This window comes from Vombatus ursinus, unplaced genomic scaffold, assembly GCF_900497805.2.
Source record: "Vombatus ursinus unplaced genomic scaffold, bare-nosed wombat genome assembly UNPS02000582.1, whole genome shotgun sequence".
NCBI classification, from domain to species: Eukaryota; Metazoa; Chordata; class Mammalia; order Diprotodontia; family Vombatidae; genus Vombatus; species Vombatus ursinus.
The window spans coordinates 6,069,593-6,092,399 of NW_020940360.1; positions in this window are offsets into that span (position 1 = coordinate 6,069,593).

Sequence of the window (22,807 nt, forward strand, 5' to 3'; positions counted from 1 at the left end):
CTAAGCACTTTCCACTGATACCATACAATTGGAGCAAACCTATCATTGTACTTCAATACTTTGAAGGTCTCTGATTTTGTTGGCATAGGTATTCTCCCCGCCAACACAAAATGTAGCTTAATAGATGGTATTCACAATTAGCCATGGCTGAAAAATTCATTTCCCAGTCAAACATAGCCAGGCTGGTTCTCACATGACAGTCACGGTACCTGTCTGTTCTGAAATCCTTCCCAGAACGACAGAACTTGACAGAACTTTCACTCTACTGGTGTAGACTTCTAGAAGCCAGGATCACCTCCCTGTCATGATGAGGCATCAGAGAAAGCTTTAAATATCTTTCTCTTTCTCTACATTTCTCTTTGTGTGTGTCTCTCTCTTTCTCTCTCTTTCTACCCCATCCCTTCCTTTCTCTTTTTCTATCTTTATTGCCTGTCATTGATATTTGCATTTATTCCCAGTTTCCACAATTGTTGTTATTGCTGTTGTTGTTTGACTCTTCATGACCCCAAATAGGGTCACAAAGACTCGGGCACAATTAAAATGACTGAACAACAACAACATCAATTAACCAATTAACATCAATTAGCTTTTTCAAAGGGATATTTACTGAGATGATAGAGAAAATACAGAAACCTCCCCAGATAATCCAAGCACAGTCTGTCCTCTATTCACCCATTCAGTCTCTGAGAAAGTGGGCTCAGACTTAAAATGGTTATTAGAAAGCATTCTCCTCACCAAGTTCACATCTGGTTATGGAATAGCTAAAAAGTGAGCCATTTCCATTCTTGCAGAACTTCATATCTCGGCTGTTAGGTTGATTCACTACTGGCTGTATCAAGAAGATCACTCCTCACCTGGATCAGCTGCTGCTGCTGCTGCTAAGGCAGGCTCTGCTATGGACACACAAAATCAGGAAAGAATGATCATAGCAAGGGTGGAAGAAACAAAGGCAGCCTGGTGTTCACAGCCACATGATGGGATAGATTGGAAGATAACCCCATTTGAGGTTTTCTTAGCAAAGATGCTGGAGTGGTTTGCCATTTTCTCCTCCAGTTCACTTTATAGATGAGTAACTGAGGCAAAGAGGGTTTAAGTGACTTGCCCAGGATCACACAGCTGGTAAGTGCCTGAGGCTGGATTTGAACTCAGGTCCTCCATACTCCAGGGTTGTCACTGTGCCACCTAGCTGCCCTAAATATAATAGTGAAACCATAAAATGATGACTTCTTTTTTTCCAGATAGAAAAAATGCTATGGTAAACAATCATGAGAATTGTAGTTTACAGAAGCGACTTTGGTGTAGCCCAAGACCTACAGACTGATGCAGAAGACTCTGAACTCATACCTAAGACCCTGGTAATGTCTTGTCACCTCAATAGAATCTTAGCACAAGCAAGTCAAAATTAGAGAAATGGGCTCAGGGAAAAACATGTTTTAAAGAACACCCAACACTAGGTAGGCTGGGAGAATAATGAATATGTGAATAAATGTTCAGCATCAATTTGTGAAGTGTTTATAATGTATCCTGAACCATGTAAATCATTTGTTATCTTTCACTACCTCAGTGCATCAGTGATTTCACTTATGTGGGTACTTATTCCAACCATTCAGATGGCAATTCATCCATATCTTGTCATCCTGTGTAATTCTTGTCCATTATCTTTCCCTCAGCCTTCCAAAGAGATTCTCCCTAATATAACAGAGGTTCTTCTCTATGTCCTTGGACATTCTATGGGTACCAATATTGTCCATCTTTTATCTCTCAACCTTGCCATATAACTGACCCACCTCTTTTCCAATTACACATTTCTTGGGTGGTACATTTAATGCTACTTATTGCATGCAAATTATTATTAGTAATTTGTTGTAGAATACTTAATGGTCACTTTTTTTTTTTGGTCTGGCCTTGTAATTCCATTGGTGTGTGGAACTCTGTATTAGGAGGCCGTCTCCTGATGCATATAGGCAGTTGTTTTGCAACTTATAGTCTTAGAGAGTTGCCTAGGGCACCAAGAGGTTATGTGACTTACCCAGGATCAATCAATCAGCAAGCATTTATTGAGCACTTGGTGCCAGGCTTTGTGCTAATGCCTGGGAATACAACAAAAAAGCAGAAACTATTCCTGCCCTCAAGGAACTTACATTTTAGTAGAGGAGATGACATGTACATAAATAGGTATATACAAGATACATGCAAAATAGATAGACGGTAGCCAGAGAGGGGAAGGTACCCATAGCTGAAGGTAGAGGGATGGGAAGATAGAGAAAGGCCTCCTGTAGAAGGTAGCAGCCATACAGCCAGCATGTATCAGGGGCAGAAGCTGACTAAGAGGCCACAGCTCTAGGTTATGCTTCCTCTCTACGCACAGTATACGTCTTTCTATTGCCTTTGGGTCACCTGCAGTATTGATTGCTTGGAGATTGGGATGCCATATGACTCTCAGTCATACTGTAACATTGATGGGATGCTTGTGCTCAGGCCCCAGCCCAAGATCATGTCTCTAGAAGCCTCCCTATGTCTCAGTAGGCCTCTGTTCTGTGAGGGAATTTTCCTTTTTCTTGCTTGCTTTATTTTTTAAGAAATTTTCCCTTGTTACAGAACACATGCCCTTATCAGAACGGACACAGGGATACTGACCGAAGGATTCTCTTTTCGCATCAGATCCCCAAGGTCCATGACTCTGGAGCTAAACAAAAACTGTCTTTTCTCCATCAGTGTCTGGTATCAACAAAGTTATCTCTGCAGACTCCCTGTATTTTCCCGTCCATAAATTATAGGTGCCTGCTTCTAAAGACACCTGGACCCTTGATATATCATTCCCTTGAAATCCCTAGATTACCTAATTAGCATCCTTGGCATTCCTTTCCCTTGTTCCTTTTCCATATAAGCTCCAGCACCATCTTCACTAGCTTACAGGTTCCCTTGGAACTTTGCCCACTTCTCAAAAGCATTACAATAAAACTTTTGCCACTTTACTAAGAGAAGGCTTGAATGTGTGAATTCGTTCCAGGCAACACCATCTTGGCATTCTTGGGGTTCCTAGCATCCCTAACCTCTTCATCATCAGTGTTAAAAAAGATGGTTTAAGTCAGGGCATTGTTTGGAATTGTTGAAAGCCCTGCACGGTTTTGTAAGTGCAATCCAGTCGATTCTTTTATTCCCATTAAATTTTGAACTTTCATTGTTGTCTATGTGAACGACCATGTAAAAAAGGATTTGCTAAATGGTTTACCCACCTAGCTGACAATCTGAGCAGCAATCATTCTTCATCCATTTGGCTTTTCCTGTGTGGATTGTTAGGCCAGTCTCTTCAGAGTGATCATGAATTTTATTGAGATTGTTCTGCAGTATTCTGAGACTTGACTTGATGTAATCATCCTAATTTCCTCTATAAGCTGGAATATCCAGAGAATCTAACCATAGAAAATAAAACTTTCATTTTGATTTCATATTTTTCTAAATATATTTTTTTCACTGTCCTCCCCTATATCCACCTGCACATTGAAGTCACCATAAATCAATTTGTCTTTTGATTTGATTTGGAGGATATTGTCAGGTTCTTTATTGAATTTCTTTTCATTCTCTGAAATAGATCTTTATACATAACCCAAAGTCATATCTTCATGGTGGTCTTTTTGCTTATGTTTTTCAACATACCTGTAAGATTAGATGACCAAGTATCCCGTGAACTAATATTTCTTGCGAATTCCTTCATTTGTATAACCCCTGGTTTGAATGTATATCTCACAGAGATAATGGATATCAGAGGCAGCTAGGTAAGACAGAAGATAGTGTGATAGGCCTGGAGTCAGGAAGACCTTAGTTCTGATCTGGCTTCAGGTACTAAGTAGACTGGCCGTATGATCCTGGGCAAGTCATGTAACCTCTCTGCCTCTGTTTCCTCATCTGTAATAATAATAGACCTACTGTTGTGAGGATAAAATCAAATAATATTTGTAGAGCATGTTGCACACCTTGCCGCACTATATAAATGCTAGTTCTTATTAATATTATTATTGTTGTTGTTACTTTGGGGAGGGGAAAATGTTCCTCATCAGAAATGTTTTAATTAGGGTGTTATAAAGAAATATTATAAAGAAAATTCTATTGTAAGGGTGAGATTGAAACCACTTCATCCCATTTTAACTTTGATTCCTTAACAATCAACCAATCAAAAGACTTTAGACTAAGTATGAAAAGTCTTTGAAAGCCAGTAAAGTGAAATTATGCCAGACAGTAGATCTGTTCTAATAGAATGGATTTTCTATAAATTATCAAGTTGAAAAGGGAGAGTTGTTTTGTTTTATTTTTTTATTTTTGTCCACCCAGAAAATAAAGCATATGGCTTTCTAATACAGTACTGCAGAGGAATTGCTTGGCTGGGGAGGAGAAAGAAGAACCTATGATTTCAAACAGGTCTTCTCTACCTACCCTTTGACCACAGCAGGACCTTCCAGCTTTGAAAGGTTCAGATGTTGGTCATTCCATCTTCTCATTGTTGTCCTAGCATTGTACCTCCTCCCACCCTCCAGGGACAAAAGCAGCTCCTATCTTCCCATTAGTGACCTAAATGGAATCCAAGGTTACCTGGTGAGAGTTTCTGCATCATTGGAAGCCAAGGACATATTGGCCTCACAGCTCTATACAAAAGACCACAGCATGACTGAGGAAAATTTCTTTAGTACCCAAGAATGAGAGAAAATAACTAATAGAAACCAAGAGTGTGAGTTACCCTTTTGCTAACATTATCTAAACTTGAATCTGTGTTCTCCTGGACTTTGTACTTCAGAGAGAGTATGTTACAGACTTTTTTGGGAATATTTTGTATCAACTATTCTTAATGTTTCACCTTAATAAATACCTCTTTCTAGCAGCTACTTCTTGTTGTTTAATTGTTTTTTTTCAGTCATGTCCAACTCTTCATGACCCCATTTGGGGTTTTCTTGGCAATGGTACTGTAGTGGTTTACTATTTCTTTCTCCAGCTTATTTTACGGAAGAGGAAAGTGAGGCAAACAGGCTTAAGGGTCACACAGCTAGTACGTGTGTGAGGCTGGATTTGAACTCAGGTCTTCATTACTCCAGGCCTTGTGTTCTATCCATTGTGCCACGTAACTGGATAACTAAATTGATTTTCAGCTGATAATCTTGGAGATGGGCAGGAAATCCCACACTTGTGAAGGGCTCAAACCAATGGTAATAGACAATCACCTCTCCTCCTGGAGAGGTACCCATAGAACTCTGAGGAGGAAATATAGCCAGCCTAGCCTGGGGAACCCTAGCTGTCTGTAAGAGTGGGAATTAGGATAAAGCTTTGCCATAGCTTTACACGGGCTACACTATAAAAAAATGTGTGGTATAGGTAAGTACAGTGTGTTCTGGACAGACTGTTTGCTGTGATTACTAGAGAAAAGGCAACAAAAAAAAAGATTAAAATAATTTATTTTCTGTGAGATTGAATTTAACCCATTTTGACAAGAAATATGAGGAAAATTCTTTGATCATTATCCAGAATGAACTGAATGATATAGGATGGAGTTTCCAGACAAGGTATATTGTCATTATGTTAAGGGTTTGAAATTACTTGGGCTGTGACTTTTCATATGGCCAAAATATTGTAAATATGTTTCTTTGCTTCATAATGGCTATAATTTATTAATAAATTATGTATATATATAGTAATTTTAATATTCATTTATTTGTGAATATTAATTCTCAAATAACAATGATTGTTATGGGGAAGGTAGTTGCTAAAGTTTATTAAATAATTAGTATTTAATGAACCTGAGGGAGACTAGAGCTCACTAATTAATGAGAAAAAGATTGTAATTTTATTATGAGATGGAAATTGTTCAGACATACCTCTGAATCACTCCAGAGCTCAGGAATAAATGAGAGATTAGGTCAAATGTCAGGCTGAAAGGTAACATATTTGTGAGCATGGCCAGGCCTCTACTTGTCTGTTACATGTGGACTATGTGTGCTTTTTCCTGCCTGCAATGTTTATAGTTTCAAAGAAAACCTGTGAGCCATCCTTCCATTTTTCAGGTTTACCTGCAACTTCTGGTTTTACTTACAGAAAGAATGTCAGTGTTATGGTTCACTCCTCCAGTAATATATCAACTCATCTTGGCTCTGGGCATTCTCTCTGGCTGCCCCCCATGCTTGGAATACTCTCCCTACTCCACTCAAGACTACTGACCTCCTTGACTTAAGTCCCATCTTAAATCCGACTTTGTATAAGAAGCTTTCTCCAATGCCTCTCAATTCTAGTGCCTTTTTTTTCTTTTTTAATTTCGGAGGCAATTGGGGGTAAATGACTTGCCCAGGATCACACAGTTAGCTAGTAAGTATCTGAGGCTGGATTTGAACTCAGGTCCTCCAGACTCCAGGGCCAGTGCTCTATCCACTGTGCAACCTAGCTGTCCCTCTCAATTCTAGTGCCTTTTCTGTGTTAATTATTTCCTACTAATCCTGTGTATAGATTGCTTTGAATATATTTGTTTGCATGTTGTCTCCACTGTTAGATTGTAAATTTCTTGAGGAGAGGGACTGGTTTTTGATTCTTTTTGTATCCCTAATGCTTAGCATAGTTCCTAGCATATAGTAGGTGCTTAATGAATGTTTGTTGATTGAATATTGCTCATTTGATGATGAGCTAGTATTTATAGTACCAATAGTTAAACCATTATATATAGATGGTCCAAAAACTGTGATTCTTAGCACCCTTTTCTACATGTCTGACCCTTTCACTACAGAAGTAGAAGAAGAATGCGTAGACTGAGGGCCTTTTAGTATTTTTTTCTTTTCATGGGTTGTTGTAACCAAAGAATTAATCACCTAGAGTCTGACTATAGACTACTATTGATGATCCGGTCCTCAGCAAGGCTAGTCCTTGGACAGCAGACACAGTTTGATAGTGGAACCACATTCAAACCCTTTCCAGCATGGGAGAAACGGCTGGAGCCTATACTTTGCTGACATAGTCTCCAAGAATCCAGGATGACCTCCATGTTCCACGATGCATCTCAAGGCAAAGCAAGAAAAGGTACATTTATTAAGGGCTTACTGTGTTCCAGGCACTGTGCTCAGCACTGGAGATGCAAATACAAGTAAAAACACAACCCCTGCTCTCAAGGAACTTACATTCTAATAGGAGAAGACCACACCCAAAAAGAAGCTGGAAAGCTAAGAGAAGGGAAGAGAGTCAAAAGTAGAGTTGGGGGGAATGAAGGAAGGCCAACTTGTACCCTTCCCTAAAATGGAAACCCCCTAGAAGAACTCTGCAGAAGTGAACATTTTGAAGCTCATTATCTGAGAAGGGGGCTAGCATGGCTGAGGGATGTTCCAGAGTGAGAAGGCCCCAGGTGCCAGAGGAAGTTCCAGGGTGATGCTGCAACCGAAGCCTGGTGTTGAAATCTAGTCAAAAGACTTGAAGTAAGGCTTTTGTGGAGAGAATAGTTCATTAACACTGTCCAAAGGTTTATGGTACACTAGGCTAGGTAGGTTGCCTCCCTCTGACTTCTGTCCCAAGCAGTTCTAAATGATGAAGTTTAGGGGTGCTGGGACCCCAAAATCAGAACATGTGGATCCTGCCCGAAAGAATTCAACCCAAGCCTTCTTTCAGCCAAAGACAAGGTTTATTAGAACATCCATCATATTGAGCAGACTCTTAAGGAGTCTGAACATTAGTGAGCTAGTGGCTAGATTATAAGAATCTAAGCACCTTAATGGAGACAAGATGGACCTTATATACAGAGAGACTGTGGGAGGGATCTAGGAGTAGTCAAGTAGTTTGGGGTGACTGGAGGAGGGTTCTAAGGAGATCTGGATGGGAGTGGCCAGTAAGTTGGGGTGAACAGAACTCCTGGGACCTGGACAATGGAGCCTAGCTAGGATTAAGTGGCCAGGGGCCATAGGGAGGGCTAGGCTAGGTTAAAGGTAACAGAATTGGGAGATTGGGTGTAGCCACGATGAAAGGTCAGTTGATGGAATTATAGCCTCAGGCAAATGCCAGAGATTTGGCTTTGTGGGAAAGTCCAGGGTTTTTCTTTTCTGGGGTCCAGATCCCAACCTCATCACTGGAGACTTTCTTGCTCCCAGGTGTCCTTATCTCAGAGATGGGAATCTTGGGACCCAAGGTGACTGTGTGGCTGACATTGAAGTTGTTCCAATCATGTATCCTTTTGCTCTGCTTTACAAGTCATCCTTGCCGAATCTACCATAGTAAGGGTCATGGTGACTTTCTCCTCTTGAATCCCCATATCAAAAAATAATCAGCCAGACCAGGCTTTCATTAAATGAGTAGTACTTTTTTGGTACCCTAAATCTAATGTTTTCCAGACTCCTCTTAAACATTCATAAGCCATGATAACTAGGCAAAATAAAACCCTTCTTTAGTCATTTAACACCAAGGTAAAAAATCATTGTTGATGAAATCCACTTCTATAATTAAGCTGAATTCAATGATAAAATAAATATACTATTATAATGATAGAATGATAGCAGTATAGTCTTTCACATAAAGAACATATGGTTTTATAAATAGACTGTTTCATTTTCTAAGAATTGCCAAGAAGTAGCAAAATGGTACGTTGGGAATCATAATTCTAGCACTCAGAGGCATCATTAAACTCTAAGTACAGGAACAACATCAGAATGTAAATATAGATGCCTCCTTTTTTTTTTTTTTGGCCACTTTGCTTAAATGATTTGCAAGCCCTGAGTTCTGAGGCCATCATCTCCCGTTTCTCTTTGTGTCATTGCAGAGCTTGCTAGGCCCTTTCCCCCCAGGGCCCCAAAATGAGTCTCAGAATGAGTCCCAGAAGAATTGGAGCTTCTTTGATTGAGATTTTGAATCTCATTATCTGCTTCTGACAGTTGTGTAGGAGGATAGCCTAATGTTTTCTTGAGTGTTTTCTTCCTGCTTCAGCTCCTCATTGTTGAGCAAAGTACATTCTCCTTTAGTTTCCTGTACAACAAAAATGGGGTTAAAAATGCCATTTCACAGATACTCCTGTAGGGTCCCTTCATATTCATACCCAAATATAGATCTGTGACTTCATCAGTGTGAGGAATTCCTCATCCTTGTCTCAGAAGCTGAGTCATAGAGGGTTGCCATATACAACATAACCTCCTTTAGGGCAGCAACTGATGGGGTTGGAATCTGAGCCCCAGAAAGGGAAAAACTCTGGCCCTGATGGGGTTGTAATCTGGGCCCCAGAAAGGAAAAAACCTGGACTTTCCCACATGGCCAAATCTCTGGCGTTCCTCTGAGGCTATGGTCCCATCAACTGGTCTTTCATTGTGGCTACACCCAATCTCCTCTCCATTGTCTTGCCTCCCTATGGCCCCAGGCCATTTCCCACCCTTGGTCCCACCTAGGCTCCATTTCCCACCCTTGGGAATTCTATTACCTCATGGACTACTTGGCCACTCTCCCATGGTCTTTCTGTATATAAGGTCTATCTTGTCTCCATTAAGACCCTCAGAATTTTACAATCTAGCCAATAGCCCATAGATGCTCAGACTCCTTAAGAGTCTAGCTAATATGGCGAATCTTCAATAAACTTTGTTTTTGGCTGCAAGAAGGTTGGGTTGAATTCTTTCCGGCAGGACCCAGGTATCGTGAGTTTGGGGTGCCAGGACCCCTAACCTCTAGACCACATCATAGCCACAATGAAAGACCAGTTGATTGGACCATAGCCTCAGGGGAATGCCAGAGATTTGGCCATGTGGGAAAGTCCAGGATCTTTCCTTTCTGGGGCCCACATTCCAACCCCATCAGGGCCAGAGTTTTTCCTTTCTGGGGCTCAGATTCCAACCCCATGATTACAACTTCATTTTTTTGTCTTTGTACAGAAGTACACAATAGGCAATAGGCACTTAATGTTTGCTGATTGATTGAAAGAGGTACATGAAAGTTCCTGAGATCATAAATCTAGAGTGGGAAGGTACTTCAGAGACCATCTGTACCAACTTCTTGCTTAAGCAGAGGAGACTTCAGCACAGGGATGATAAATGATTTGCCCAGCATTCACAAAACTAATAACTGTTAAGAGTCAAGATTTAATCTCAGTTTGGGCTTTGAGACTCAGCTCAGCATAGATGCAAGCTGGTGGTCCAGTAAATAGAGCACTGGGCCTCCAGTCAGAAAGACTTGAGTTCAAATGTGACCTCTTAATATGACCCTGGGCAAGTTATTTAACCACTGTTTATCCCAGTTTCCTCAATAAAATATAAATGGGGATAATAATAGCACCACCCTCACAAGGTTTTGGTAAGAATCAAATAGGATTATATACATATATGTGCCGGTCGCGCCGTGCACTCTCCTCCTATAAGGAGCAGGCTGCCAAGGTCATACTTACCAGTCTTTGGTGCCCACCCGGATAAACACAGAGATGAGCCGATCAGGAGGTGCAAACACTCGAGCTTTATTCAGAGGCCATCACAGCAAGGCCAAGCAGGAAAGCCAGAGCAAGAGAGCAGGAGCAAGAGAGAGCGAGCTCTGACCCCTACCACCCCTATATACCTTCCTAGCCCCTCCTCCTCAGACCGCCTATTAGTCATTGATTGTAGGATCAGATACCAGAAGGGGATGTCTGGGGTTAGCGCTGCACCAAGGGAGAGGACGTGACACAGGAGGCTAGGCCCGGATACAGGAAGGAGACATCTGGGGTTAGCGCTGCACCTAGGGAGAGGACGTGACAAAGGAAGCTCGTTCTCTGCCGTCCCACTCCCACGTGGCACAGCCCCCTGCCTCAGGAGCACATGCTCCGGTTACTTCCCCGTATCCAGTTCCTATCCCAGTTCACCACAACTCCACATGGCACAGCCCCCTGCCTCAGGAGCGTGAGCTCCGGTTACTTCCTAATATCTTGTTCCTACCCCATCTTGCCACAATCTCCACGTAGCAGTAGCCAACATCAGACAATCCCTCACACATATATATATATATATGTACACGCATATACATATATATGTAAATGCACTCAACACAGTGCCTCACATAGTAAGCACTTAATAAATGTTCTTTCTACCTATCCATCATATCAAATTAAAATCCAATCCACAACAAGTTAAGGTACTTTGTTATCCATTCTGCTAAAAGAGAAAAAAAAAGAGAATGCTTGACAAAGCTCTCTCCTACCCAAAATGCAGCTATGAAGATTAGAATTTTTTTGTTACAATTTCTAGCCAGATGTGCTGGTGGATTTCACTGTGTTCTTCAAAATATCAGAACCTCAGTGATGGCACCAGTTGTTATCTAACCCTCCTTTGTCAGTGATGCCCTCACTGGAACATGCTCAACAGTAATAATCTTTGAAATTTTTTGTTTCTCATGGTGGTGAGAGGATATTAGCAGGACAGATAACTTGCTCAGACTGAGATAAAAGCATAAACTGAATTTTAAGCAAGCCATTCCACGGCTGTATTTCCTCAGCTTATCAAGAAGTTAACTGGGGTGACCAATATTCTCAACAAAGCCCTTGGAACCTGTCTCATTGAAATTCCTGACATAGCACGAAGTATAAAAAGACTGTACATTGAAATCAATCAATATAGATACTTAGCTATTCACACAGGGAAAAGGAATGTATTTGTTATAAGGTTCACTTTTAAAGTGTTGATTTAAGGATGTGTAGAATTTAGATACAATTGGTCTTATTTAAACTTTCTCAATCTCATAATAAAAATGGAAAACTATGTAGCAGCAAAACTATACCAAAGAAATCAGAAAAAGCAAACCTTTGAGGAAATGGGTTATGTAAGGATTCCATACACATGTACAAGATGTTTTTCCCTTGTCCTGAACATAAATCTGTTAGGATTTAGAAATGGGAGTGGGGGTGGGGAGGGTAGTCTTCTGCCTAATTCCACTGATGACAATTTAATTATCACTAGAATTTATTTTTCTTTCAAACATAAATTGAACATCAAAAACTTTCTGAACACTTAACACTCGATTTTGAAAAGACCTCACAGGAACTTGGATGTTTTTAACTGCTCTTTGTTGAAGGATCTCAGTTCACTAGAAAGCCTTGTAAATTATCATAGTCTAAAAGAAACTACTTATTAAAAAAACATGTTATGAAAATAATTGACACTTCTGTAGCACTTTAAGGTTTGCAAAGTGCTTTACATAACATTATTTATTTTGTTCCTCTCAACCACCCTCTACTGCTGTAGGTATCAGTTCAATATCTCTGTGGAAGGTCTCCACTGGAGTATCCCAGGAATCTTTGTTTGACTTTGTGCTGTGTGAAATATTGTTTTCTATCCATGACTTGGACAAAAGCAGAAATGGAATGCTCATCAAGCTAGAAAGGATAGTTAATGCACTGGATGGCAGAGTCAGGTTCAAAAAAAATCTTGGTAGGCTAAAGGATTTGGAATGAATTTAAGGAGATGAAATTCGAAAGGAATATATGTCAAATCTTGTACTTGGGTTTAAAATTGGCTTCACAAGTACAGGATGAGGGAATCCTGGTTAGACAACAGTTTGAAAAAAGCTTGGGATTTTTTTTTTTTAATTTTTATTTATTTTTAAATTTTTTTTTTTTTTAGGCAGTTGGGGTTAAATGACTTGCCCGGGGTCATACAGCTAATAAGTGTCAAATGTTTGGTCTGAGGCTGGATTTGAACTCAGGTCCTCCTGACTTTAAGGCCAATGCTCTATCCACTGCGCCACCTAGCTGCCCCTATATTTTATTTAAAAGCCTGGAATTTTTAGTGGATTGCAAGCTCAGTATGAGTCAGTTATGTGATGTGGCAGCCCAAAATGCTAATTTGACTTTGGACTACACTGAGAGAAGCAGAGCATTAGGAAAGGAAAAGGGAAGGCTTTTATAGAGCACCTACTATATTCCAGGCACTATGCTAAATGCATTACAAAAAGTACTTATTTGATCTTCACAACAACCCTTGGAGTGAGGTGTTAGTATTATCCCTATTTTATACTTGAGGAAACTGAGGTAGACAGAGGTTAATTGACTTGCCCAGAGTCAGTCAGCTAGTAAATATCTGAGGCCACATTTGAACTCAGTTCTTCCTGACTCCAGGCCTAGTGCTCTATCCAATGCATCACCAACTACCAAGGAAGAAGGAGGCGATTGTCCCTCTATATAACCTGGAGTTCACTGATTCTCATTCAATCTATAGTTGGTTTTTAGAGGACAAGGAGGGGAAAAATTGCATCTTTATTTTCACTAACCTCTAACTGAAATTTCATATTTCCTTCAACTGTAATTTTTTTTAAAAAGACTATTATTTTTGAAAAGTGCATAGGTTTTAAAAGGGATTCTGTGACACATAGATAAGGATTAAGAACGCCAGTTCTATCCCATGTCCTCTACTGTGTACTGTATGCCAGAGTACCAGAAAGACATTGAAAAACTGGAGAGCATCAAGAGGAGGGCAAGCCAGAGGGAAGGACTTCTATAGTTCATGTCATATGAGGACTGCCTGGAGGGAAAAAAAAAAAAAACAGCAAGAGCAATGGCTGGAAGTTGCAGAAAGGTCATTTTAGGCTTGATGGTAGGAAGAACTCCCTCAAGAGTTAGAGCTTTCCAAAAGTGGAGTGGGTGGCCTCCAGAGGATATGGGCAATTTTCAAGCAGAGGCTGAATGACCACTTCTTGGGTATGTTATAATGGGAATTCCTTTGGGTTTGGACTGGATGGCCAGCAAGGTCCATTCCAACTCTCAAATTCTGTGTGTTTTATTATTCTCTTTTACTGATGAGTAATCTGAGGTTCAGGGAAGTTTTGTCTTATTTATGGACACATAGCTTAAGTGTCAGTGATGGGTTTCCAACCCAGATCTGACTTGGGTTCTTGCCTCTATCCCATTTTGCCTTCTGGTGAAAATGTGATATAAGCATAGACTATCCATATTGTCACCTAAGACAAGCTTCATAAAGTGTGCCTGCAGCAACTGGCATAAAATGTGCTCTCAAATCAACTTTTAAAGACATTCATTTGGAAGAAGAGACAAAATGACACTGCAACATGGTGGGTGGGGGAGGATATAGAGGCCTTTGGATAATGCCTGCAGTGTGGAGAACTTCTTGATTGGTTTTAGGGTTGGAAGCAAAAAAATCAAGGGATAATTAACACAGAATATATGATAATCAGCATGGCAAATGCCAGGATGCTGATCTTGTGGGGTTTTTTTTTTCCTTAGGTAGGAATCTAAGATGCTTAGATGATTTCCTTTGGGATTCTTTGTATAAAATGCTAACTCAAGTTCCATAGAGGAAGAAGAATAAACTTTCAATACATGAAGATCCTAACAAGACTTTGCTTATTAATATAACTGTATAAGTTATTTATTCATTATTTATTCATTTAATAGCAAACAATTATTGATTGATTTACATTACTTAGAGAGGGGAAAGATAGCACTTGCAACTACAAAATCTCCAAGAAGCAAGACCATTTACTTATGCCCATAATAAAAAATGGTACAGAGCTAGCATCGGTTAAAGTTTTGTTGCCCCTGCTGTAACATGTCTACCATACTTCTTGAACTTTCAATACTCATTGTCATGATGGTATGATGGGAATGGTTGGTGAGTGAATCCACTAGTTGTCAGATAGGGGAAGGTCTAGAAAAATTGTTAGACTTGGTCTAAATATAGATAGCACCCCAAAGTTTCTGCTGAACTCCAGCAAAACAAAACAAAACATTATATATATCTGAAGAAGACACTTAATATTTCTAGGGGAACTGGAAGAACTAATATTCACCAAGAAAATAAACTAATGGCTGATTATACTAACCTCAACAAAATTCAGGTTGAAAATTGAATGATACCCCCACATAAGACTTAAAATAGTTTTATAAATGGCTTAAAATTCCTGCCTAGCCTCAAAACTCATCCAATTTCTCACCTTCCTATTCATTTTCTGGCTTCCATCTCAATAACAACATCGACTTACATTATTATTTTTTTTAATAAGGTTTTAATTTTTTAATTTAATTTTTAATAAGGTTTACAAACAATTGCAAAAATAGTAGTGTGAATATTAGGATAGATAGAGGCAGAAAGGACCTTCTGTATCATAAAAACAAATGAGAGCTTCAAGGAGCAAGATATCTTTCAGAACTGTGGATAGGAGCTCTTGCCAAAAAAAGGGTCATATAATTACAGGGAATAAAAGAGAAAATTTTGATTACTTAAAAATGAAAAATTTTTGCACAGAAGCAAAATAGAATAAGAAAGGGAACAATTGTTGATTAATTAAATTTTCTTTGCAACAAACTTCTCTGATGAAAGATTGCTATCCAAAATATTGTAAAAATCAGTATTTAAGAACAAATATATAAGAATTAATATATAAGAGCAAGAGCCATTCCCCAGTATACAAATTGCCAAAAGATGTGAATAGCCATTTATCAAAATAGAAATGCAAGCTATCAAGAAGCATATGAAAAAAATGCTCTGAATCATTAATAATAAGAAAATTACAAATTAAAACAACCCTGAGGTTTTAAATCACACACATCAGGTTAGCAAAAATGACAAACAAAAATAGTAAATGTTGGAAGAACTGTGGGAACGTTGGTAAGTAAATGCCTTGGATTTTTATGTGTGTGTGTGTGTGTGTGTGTGTGTGTGTGTGTGTGTGTGTATAGCTGCTAATTCTTTTTTAAATTTTTATTCATTTTGAACTTAAAGACAGAAAAAGAATATTTCCATGCACACAGTACAAAGTAAGAAGAGGATTTTATATAAAACCATAAATTTCCATATCATACTTTAAGAAAAAACTGTAATAAATACAACACATGATTTTCAAAGCTATCATGCTTTTCTGTGCTTCCTTCTAATTTTTCTTTTGTTCTCTACTGTGCACTTTTGTTTCTCCCTCCCTCCCACTCCATCCCAGAGAAGGCTACCATTAGACAAAAATATATAAAATTGTCGAGGTCTGGGAGTGCTGGGACCCCAAATTTCAAGGGAAAGCAACAAAAGTCCTGCCTCGAATGAATTCAACTCAAGCCTTCCTTCAACTAAAGACAAGGTTCATTAGAACACCAGTCAAAATGAGCATGATTCTAAAAATCCCATTATTGGCCAGACTCTTAAGGAATCTGAGCGATTTAGTGGGGCCAAGATGGACATATACAGAAAGACTATGGGAAGATCTGGATGGGAGTGGACAGTGGGCTGGGGTGACTGGGAGGCACCAGAGTCTAGAAGGAATTAAGGGTGGGAAGTGACCTGGGATCATCTAGACAATGAAGGAAGGTTAGAGGTAACAGAATTGGAGGTTTGGGTGTAGGCCACAATGAAAGGCAAATTGAAAAGTTTATAGCCTCAGGCAAACACCTGACACTTGGCCAAGTGGGAAAGTTCAAGGAAAGTTGGAGGGGGGGAGGGTCCAGGACCCACACCCCCTCAAAACCATACTATACATACTTCTATTTATCAATTCTTTCCCTGGATGTGGATAGCATTTTCCTTCATAGGTCCTATATAGTTGATTTGGAATTAGTTGATTTTTAAATATTTTGTAGATTTCACTTGTAAATCCTTCTGATCCTGATACTTTTTTTTTTTTTTTTAGGAAGTTCATTAATAACCTGTTCTTTTTCTAAAATAGGTTATTTAGATATTCTATTTCCTTTTCCATTAATCTCAGTAGTTTACATTTTGGAAATATTCTTCCATTTCACTTAAATCATTAAATTTATTTGCATATAATTGGGCAAAATAACTCCTCATAATTACTTTGATTTCATCTTCATTAGGGGTATATTTGCTTTTTAAATTTTTAATGCTAGTTGTTTGGTTTTCTCTCTTTTTTAATTATTTTATTTATTTATTTATTTATTTTCCACAAAACCAACTCCCAGTTTTATTTATTAATTCAATAGTTTTCTTATGCTCAATTATATTCATCTCACCTTTAATTTTTAAGATTTCCAATTTGGTGTCTAATTGGGGATTTTTAATTTGTTCTTTTTCTAGTTTTTTTTTTAAAGTTGCATACCCAATTCATTGGTCTGTTCTTTCTCTGTTTTATTGATACAAGCATCTAGAGATATAGTTTTTCTTCTGATTACTCCCTTGCTGCACCCATAGGTTTTGATGTGTTGTTTCTTTATTGTCATTCTCCTTAATGAAATTATTGATTTTTTTCTATGCTTTGTTCTTTAACCCACTCATTCTTTAAGATTAGGTTGTTTAGTCTCCAATTAGTTTTTAATTTGTTTCTGTGGTCCCTTACTGAATATAATTTTTATTACATTATGATCTGAAAAGGATGCATTTATTATTTCTGCTTTTCTGTATTTAAGTATAAAGTTTTTATGGCCTAATGTATGGTCAGTTTTCCTAAAGGTACCATGTACCCCTAAGAAAAGGGTGTATATATTCCTTTCTATTGACATTCAATTCTTTCCAGAGAGCTATCATATCTAGCTTATCTAAGATACCATTCACCTTCTTAACTTCTTTCTTATTTATTTCTTTAGTTAGATTTATCTAATTCTGAGAGGGAAAGGTTAAATTCCCCCACTATGATAGTATTACTATCTATTTCCTCTTGTAATTCATTTAACTTTTCCTTTAAAAATTTAGATGCTATAGCATTTGATGCATATTGATTTAGTATTGATATTGCTTCATTCTGTATGGTATGTTTTGTCAAATGTAGTTTCCCTGTTTATCTCTTTTAATTAAATACATTAATGCATTGTTAATGGAACTGTGAACTGAGCCAACCATTCTACTTTTTTTTTTTAAGTGAGTCAATTGGGGTTAAATGACTTGTCCAGAGTCACATAGCTAGGAAGTATTATGTGTCCAAGGCCAGATTTGAACTCGGGTCCTCCTGACTCCATGGCTAGTGATCTACCCGCTGCACCACCTGGCTGCCCCCTGATGCAACCATTCTAAAAACCAATTTGGAACTGTATTCAAAAAGTCACTGATGAAGATGGGATCTAGACCCCAAAAAGGAAAAACCCTGGGCTTTCCCACATGGCCAAATCTCTAGCATTTGCCTGAGGCTATAAACCTATCAGCTAGTTTTTCCCACCCTTAATCCATTCTCCCTTGGCCACTGTGGTCCAGGTCCTAGGCTCTCTGTTCACGCCAGTTTACTGGCCACTTCCATCTACATCTTCCTTAGACCCCCTCCTCCAGTCACCCCAAACTACCTGGACATTCCTAGGTCCGTCTCACAGTCTTTCTGAATGTAAGGTCCATCTTGTCTCCATTAAGGTGCTCAGATTCTTAAAATCTAGCCAATAGCTCAGTAATGTTCAGATTCCTTAAGAGTCTGGCCAATATGACAGATGTTCTAATAAATCTTGTCTTTGGCTGAAAGAAAGCTTGGGTTGAATTCATTTGGGCAGGACTCATGTGTCATGATTTTGGGGTCCCAGCACCCCTAAGCCCCTAAACCTCAACATCACTACACATATGGACCTAAAGATACCATCACTATACCCCAAAGAAATCAAAGATAAAGGGAAAGTATATGTGTGTATATATCAAGAGATGACAGGTAATTTTTTCCATGCTCCTCTAATTTGTTTATGATATCACCCTTTATATCTAAACCATGTACTCATTTTTAATTTATTATGGTATATGATATTAGATGTTAATCTATGCCTAGTTTCTGCCAAATTGCTTTCCAGTTTCTAAGCAGTTTTTGTTAAATACTGAGTTCTTGCCCCCAAATCTTGGATCTTCGCATTTATCAAGCACTAGATTACTAGGGTAGTTTACTTCGGTATATTGTATACCTGATCTATTCCACTGTCAGCCACTCTATTTCTTAACCAATACCAGATTGTTTTGATGATTATTGCTTTGTAAATCTTTTGTAAGCCAGTTTGTAATTTGTAAACCAGTTTGAAATCTGGTACTACTAGGCCACCATCTTCACTTTTTTTCATTGATTCCCTTAATATTCTTAACCTTTTGGTAATAAGCATTTATATAGAGTCTATTATGTACTAAGCACTGTTCTAATCACTTTTACAGGTATTATTTTATTGTATTTGATGGAATATTATGCCATAAAAAATGACAAGAATTGGTTTCAGGGAATCCTGGGAAGACTTTGATGGACTGATGAAGGGAGATGTGAACAAAATGAGGAAAGTCATTTATATAATTACTACAACATTGTAAAGGATAACAATTTTCTAATACTTAAGAACTCTGATCAATCATAACTCCAGAAAACTGTTGATGAAACATACTTTACATATAGGCGGAGTTGGACTAAAGATACAAAATAAGACATATATTCTAGTCATGGCTAATATGTTTTTTCCATTGTATTTATTTTAAGGAAGAGCTTCTTTTCTAGGGGAGGAAGATTAAAAAGGGCAGGTGAAGGAAGGGTGGTATTCTTAGTGATGCCAAAAAAAGAAAAGAAATTAAAGGGCATCAATAACACATTTTCAAAATGCACAGAACAGAGGAGAATGAAGTTCAGAAGGGAATATAGATAAATAAGATGGTATAGAAATTGTGTTAAATTTATATTTATATATATGTGTGTGTATTATGTATATGTTTATATATGTATACACACAGAGTCTATATGTGTGTGTGTAAAAGCTGTACTTAATAAAGATTCACAATTTCATATGCAGTGTAATTTTATAAAAAACTTATTTGTATAGGGAGATGTTCACATTTATTAATGTTAGGTTCATAAGAATAAATTTTTTTTTAAATATTAAAAAGAGTCCCCAAGGGGAGGGAAAACACACATTTTGAGGTATTTCCAGAGTACTCTGGATTCTCTATATACATCAGAGGTGTGTATTGCTGTACCCAGGCTTGAAGTAAGTCTATGCTAAGAATCTTGTAAATAGCCTTCTCCAACTTCAAGCATCCTCAGAACTTTCCCAGATATTCTTCACTGTTTCATGAATAGATACCCTCACAGTACTGGGCACCCCTAGCTCTAATTTAAGGGCTCAACTGTCCCACTTAGGTACAAATTTCAACTTGTTTCCAAGACTGAAAGTGAGGGGTGGAAGGGAAGGAGGGAGCAGGCGGGAAGGAGAGGGGAAGAGTGATAAAAAGTCTAGAGGAAATCTGTCAGCTTGGTGATTGAACTGCACATACCCGATTTTCCTTTCTATGTCAGACATAGATGATACATATATAAAGCATTTAACTTCACTGTGTACCAGAGTACTGTGCTAGGTACTAAAGTTACAAACTGAGAGAAATGATTATTAATAACCAATTAATATCAGTGGGCACGGGGGGTGGGGGGTGGGGGGTGGGAAATCCTGGGTTTTTTTCACTTTCTATTTCCCCATTCAAAGCTCAGTCGTTCTGAAGGACAGGGCTGATGATGAGGGTGGGTTGACATTCTCCTCAGTCTTGGATGGAACCCCACCCAACTGGAAGAGTTCAATTCTGATTAAAGAATAAAGACCTTCTAATCTAGGTGAATTCCATCCCTTTGCGTTCTACCCAGGTCTAACTGGGGTGGAGAATAGATCCTTGTACAGATTGTCTACCAGGAGTGACACAATCAGAATCAGTCCTCCACCCTACCCTCAGTTCCTCATTAGAATAAGCCCACCTCTCATTATAAGATTTATTCTCTCATTAATTGTTTTTTTTGGGGGGAGTGGCAACTGAGGTTAAGCGACTTGCCCAGGGTCACACAGCTAGAAAGTGTCAAGTGTTTGGTCTGAGGCCGGATTTGAACTCAAGTCCTCCTGACTTCAGGGCTGGTGCTCTATCCACTGTGCCACCTAACTGCCCCCCTCTCATTAATTGTTAACCAATCTGAGTGGATTTCTGCCTGGCTAGAACACCCACTTTTCCAAGGGTATTGAAACATTCAGCAGCCCCCAAGATTCATCTTTGGTTTCTCAGAGGGCCAATGACCTCAATTTATTGATTATTTGCTATCCAAAATAAATTAATTATTAATTACCCAGATACTATGTCTTTTGAATTTTTCATTTGTAATACAAAACACAAGTAAGCAAAATAGGACCTTATATTCTGATAGGGAAAAAATAACATAAAAAGGGCAACTGGAAAGTTGAGGGGGTTGTTGATGCAGGGAATGCTGCAGGAGAAGAGGAGGAAGAGGAGGAAGATTATGAAGAGAATCCAACCCTGAGTCAGAGGAGACTTAGAGATCTTTTCACCTGTTTTTTCAACTCAACAAACATTTTATTATGTGCTTGTCAATAATAGGTGCTAGGGATACAAAGGTAAAAATAAAAGTCTCTGTTCTCAAGGTCACCAAGGCAGGAGGGAAAAGAAAGGAAATTAACATGCACACTCTGAGGTAAATATAGAATATATATGAGATAAATACAAAATAATTTGGGGCAGAGTGGCAAAGAGCTAACACCTGTGGGAATCAGGAAAGGCTCTTAGCAGAGATCACACTTGAGTTGAATCTTACAGGGGCTAGGGTTTCCAAAAGGATGGTGAAAGGGGAGATCATTCCAGGCATGGGAGGCAATTTATTATTAAGCAGGAGATAGACTGCAATAGATGGGAAACAGCAAATGGGCAAGTTTCACTAGAAAGTAGAAATACTTGAGAGGGAATGTAAAGAGATATAAAATCAGACGGAAAAGATAGGTTGGATCCATTTCATGAAGTATTATAAATGCTGAATAGAGGACTTATAATCTCTCCTAAGAAAGAAAAAAAGAGCCCCTGATGTCTCTTAAGTCTGACATGGTCATACTTGTACTTTAAGAATATCAATTTGGTGAAGGAATAGACAATGAGGAAACAAAACTATCCTTCTTTGCAGATGATATGATGGTGTGCTTAGAGAATCAACTAAAAAACTTCTTGAAATAATTAACAACTTTAGCAAAGTTGCAGAATGTAAAACAAACCCACATAAATCATCATCATTTTTATATATTATCAACAAACCCAGCAGCAAGAGATAGAAAGAGAAATTCCATTTAAAATAACTATAGACAATATAAACTATTTGGAAGTCTACCTGCCAAGACAAACCCAGGAGCTATATGAACACAATTACAAAACACTTTTCACACAAATAAAGTCAGATCTAAACAATTGGAAAAATGTCAATTGTTCATGGGTAGGCTGAGCTAATATAATAAAAATAAGAATTCTACCTAAATTAATTCATTCAGTGCCATACCAATTGAACTACCAAAAAGTTATTTTGTAGAGCTAGAAAAAATAATAACAAAATTCATCTGGAAGAACAAAAGGCCAAGACTATCAGAGGAATTAATGAAAAAAATGCAAAGGAAGGTGGCCTAGCCATATTAGATCTAAACCTATATTATAAAGCGGCAATCATCAAAACTATTTGGTACTGGCTAAAAAATAGAGTGGTGGATCAGTGGAATAGATTAGGTACACAAGACACAGTAGTCAATGACTATAGTAATCTATTGTTTGATAAACCCAAAGACTTCAACTTCTCAGATAAGAACTCACTATTTGACAAAAACTACTAGGGAAATTGTAAAACAGTACAGCAGAAACAAGGTATAGACCAACATATCACACTGTATATCAAGATAAGGTCAAAATAGGTATGTGATTTAGAGATAAAGGATCATACCATAAGCAAATTAGAAGAGTAAGGGATAGTTTACCTGTGAAGTCTATGGAGAAGGGAAGATGCAAGATACAAGAAATAAGAGATAAAGAGCATTACAAAATGTAAAATGGATAATTTTGATTATATTAAATTAAAAAAGGTTTTACACAAACAAAACCAATGCAACAAAGATTAGAAGGAAAGCAGAAAGCTGGAAAACAATTTTTACAGCAAGTGTTACTGATAAAGG